The sequence below is a fragment of the Triticum aestivum genome, chromosome 3B (assembly GCF_018294505.1).
Source record: "Triticum aestivum cultivar Chinese Spring chromosome 3B, IWGSC CS RefSeq v2.1, whole genome shotgun sequence".
NCBI classification, from domain to species: domain Eukaryota; kingdom Viridiplantae; phylum Streptophyta; class Magnoliopsida; order Poales; family Poaceae; genus Triticum; species Triticum aestivum.
Window position 1 is genome coordinate 72,512,054 of NC_057801.1, and position 3,971 is coordinate 72,516,024.

The following is a 3,971-nucleotide window of genomic DNA, read 5'->3' on the forward strand; positions in this document are numbered from 1 at the left end:
AAACATTGTGTCCCCCACCTCCTGTTACCATTAGCCCTAGACGCACAGTTCGGGACCCCCTACCCGAGATCCACCGGTTTTGACACCGATAGGTACATAGACACACTCTCCCCCTCGTCGCTATACATCTCCTAGATAGATCTTGCATGAGCGTTGGAAAATTTTGAAATTGCATGCCACGTTCCCCAACAATGACTTCGAGGACAGGATTACCATACCACTCTGGTATGGTATGTGCTCTAGTCGACCTATGAGGTTCAGTAGTAACTTGATCCGAAGTTTCATGATCATTAGCTTCCTCTTCTATTGGTGTAGGCATCACGGGAACAGTTTTTGGTGATGTGCTACTTTCCAATTCGAGAGAAGGTACAACTACCTCATCAAGTTCTACTTTCCTCCCACTCACTTCTTTCAAGAGACACACCTTCTCTAGAAAGGACCCTTTCTTGGCAACAAAGATCTTTCCTTCGGATCTGTGGGAGAAGGTATACCCAATAGTTTCTTTAGGGTATCCTATGAAGACGCACTTCTCCGCTTTGGGTTCGAGATTATCAGGCTGAAGTTGTTTTACATAAGCGTCGCATCCCCAAACTTTAAGAAACAATAGCTTAGGTTTCTTTCCAAACCATAGTTCATACGGTGCTGTCTCTAATGTATAACCCCAAAACGATAGTGGCAAATCAGTAAGAGACATCATATGACGCACCATATCTAATAAAGTATAGTTACGATGTTCGGACACACTATTACGTTGTGGTGTTCCAGCTGGCGTGAGTTATGAAATAATTACACATTGTCTTAAATGAAGGCCAAACTCGCACTACTAGGAAAAATCTTATACACAGGATCTTACCAAAAAAGAGACGCTACTACTAAGTTGGTAGTAGTAGCGCGTGTTTTTAAACCACGCTACTACTAAATGGTTTCCGTCATGCCTCATCAGATAGGCAGTAGTAGTAGCGCGTGGTGTACGCTAGTACTCCCTCCGTCCGAAAATACTCGTCGGAGAAACGAATGTATCTAGACATATTTTAGATATAGATACATCCATTTTTATCAATTTCTCCGACAAGTATTTTGGGACGGAGGGAGTACTAAATGAATAGCAGTAGCCCGTGTTATATACCCGCGCTGCTACTATGTACCTCGGTATCCCCTCCTGCGCCGGTCTCCCGTTCGTCTGTCGACACAAAACAAAACAAAACGAAAAAATCGATGGCGAACCCCCCTTCCACCCCACTCCTCTTATATTCCTCCCACCCAACCCCGCCGTCGGCGACCTCCTCTTTCCCCACCACCGGTGCCCTCTCCCCTCCCCTCCCAGATCGACTAGACCAGATCCGGCCAGGCTCTCCATCCCTCCTCGCGCCTGAAACACTAGAAGCCCCTATTTTTCCTACCCAAACGCCGCCGCACTCCGTCGACTCCCCAATCCCTGCCGGTGACCTCTACCCACGCTCTCCTCTGCCCCTCACTTTCCCTCCAAAGGGAAGGCCCCATACCGGCCGGATCCACCACGCCCACAGTGGGGCTTCCGGATCCGACGCCCGCAACCAGAGGAGGAGTGCCTTACGGATCCCATCTGCTCTCTTCCACAATTCCACCCATGGAGGTGTTCTTCTTCATCTCCATACCTGATTCGTGAGATTTTTTTTGTGTGTGCAGGTTGCTCTGATCCGATCTGGTCAAGGGGGCCGTGGAGAAGCTGCTCCCATCGGCCAGCCAAGGAGAAGCTGCTCAACATCACCACCACCTGCTCCAATTAATCCGCCTGTAACGTAACCCGAGGTGGCATCTCTTCCTTCGTTCAGATTTGACCGCCCATGCACACTTTGGGGTCCATCTAGTTTGGGTGAAACGGAGGGTGCCTTATTTTTTTGGTTTCTCTTCTGCTGTGACAAACGCATCAGCAGCTCACGTAGCTTCTTGTTGGTAACAAATGCGTACATCAACTGACCCAAGTAGCCTGGATGTACTCCCTCAGTCACAAAATAAGTGACTCGACTTTGTACTAAAGCTAGTATAACGTTTAGTCACTTATTTTGGGAGGGAGGAAGTATTATTTTTTGGTAACAAATACATTGACTCCAACCATCAATTAATTCTGTACTTATTGCAGATTTCTTGGCCGTTGCACTTGGATTGACTCAGCAACTCTCTAGTTTTACTTCCCTCTAGCTGGCTAGCTAACATTTTTAAGGCTCAGTGCACCGCAATAAATTGTTGGGTAAAATTCTGCCCTAATAGTCTGATACACACCCATTTACTTCACTGATGATGAATGGGCTGTAGATGTTGTCGTTTCGTGTTATCCAGGGTTCGCTGCTCTTTAGCGAGAATCATTTGAGTGCTACTAGTATATTGTCTCTTTCTTGCTCGTGCATTTTTGGATTCCTCGCCGTGTCATGTGTTAGTAAAGTGCTAAAGCCGCTTTCCTGTGTACCACACTAGACATGTTAGCATCATTGGCATATGGTGGCTGTGTAATCACCAACATGGCAACATGTCTGAGTCGCTTGTTTTCTTTTTGCTTCTGTTCGCTTGTTTCTCATCCGTAGAAAAATTTCTAAACTCATTCACTAGCAGGTTGCTTTCCTTCTAGCATAAGTATTGCCAACTTGTGTATACCTTGATTCAGAGATCAATCACATCTTGATTCAGAGAAACCATACTGCACAATTATGCTATTTCCTGACATGAGAAGAACACCCCAGCGCATAACTAGTCTGTAGACATGTGCCATGGAAATTCTGACATTTTCTTGGGTTAAAGAAACATTTTCTTTTATTAAGTCGTGGCATGACACCAAAAGAACCTAGTATGTAACTAATGCTATATAGATTCGATTCTTCTGAAACTTATGCTTTTTTTTGTTCGAAGACTGAACTTATCCATTTGATATAGAAAATTGAACATCATAAGTCAGATTGCCATGGGTTCATAAGTCAGACCGCCTTCCGTTCCTGCATTACCACCACCATTCTTTCTGCAATAGTATCTGAATCCTGCCACTCTGCTGCACCGTTACCAACCTTACTTACTGTCTAAAACAAATTCAGTCGCCATTCACAAGTTGGAACAAGATAAATGAAGTGGGTTTACGAATTTGAGATCATTCTCACTAGCTTTGGTAACTTAGAGATATTTAGCATTCTTAACGAACCCCTAGCATCTTCTTTGAGTTAGTAATGTTATTACATACGTCTGTACTGTTGATGGTTACTACTGTTAGTTATGCACTTGAGTGATGGGTCTGTAGGATAATAAGATCATCAACTCTACTACACAGGGTCTGTAGGATAATGCTGATCAAAATATTGATATGTTAGGACTAGTTTCCTAGTGCAAATGCACTAAGAAAAATCATACGCCAATTGACATTTATGCTAGCTAGCTATATTCAGTTGGTAGGTGCTCGTACTTAAACTGCACATTTAAAATTTAAGCTTTGTTAGTGTTATCTATTTAGTCTGATTTATACACTGCATTCCTAAGCTGAAATATTTTTTGTAACTGAAATATATAGTCTGAGTTTCATTCAGTTATTTGTCACTTTTTAACTGAATATCTTTTTGTAACTGAAATATATGTGTACTTACAGTGCATATTCGCATTGTATCAGAATCTTAGTCCTTTTCTCCTGTCTCGTCTGAGATTATGCTTCCTCTTCATTTATTCATTATATCTATATGCCTTGCTGATGCTCATTTCTATCGTTGCAGGATAATGAGATGTTGAAGCGGCAGAGTGAATCCATGAGACTGTAGTGCAATTGCACCGTTCCATTAAATATTACTCAGGAATAAGGACATTTCAATGGCAGATTAGCTCTATTTTTCCTTTTCATTTTTCTTACTATTGGAGTGAGGACATGTAGAATGAGAAACTGTGTGGTAGCAGATATGGCAACTGTGTGATAGTAGAATCAGGAATAAGGAATATGGCAACTGTGTGATAGTGACATTTTTCCA

General features: G+C 42.9%; 1 long non-coding RNA gene across 1 annotated transcript; it reads left to right on the forward strand.

Moving 5' to 3' along the window:
* Positions 1–1,188: 1,188 nt before the first annotated feature.
* LOC123064836 (uncharacterized) lies at positions 1,189–3,971 on the forward strand. Its single transcript, XR_006430824.1, has 2 exons — positions 1,189–1,788; positions 3,723–3,971. It is a non-coding gene; the product is annotated as an uncharacterized lncRNA (long non-coding RNA).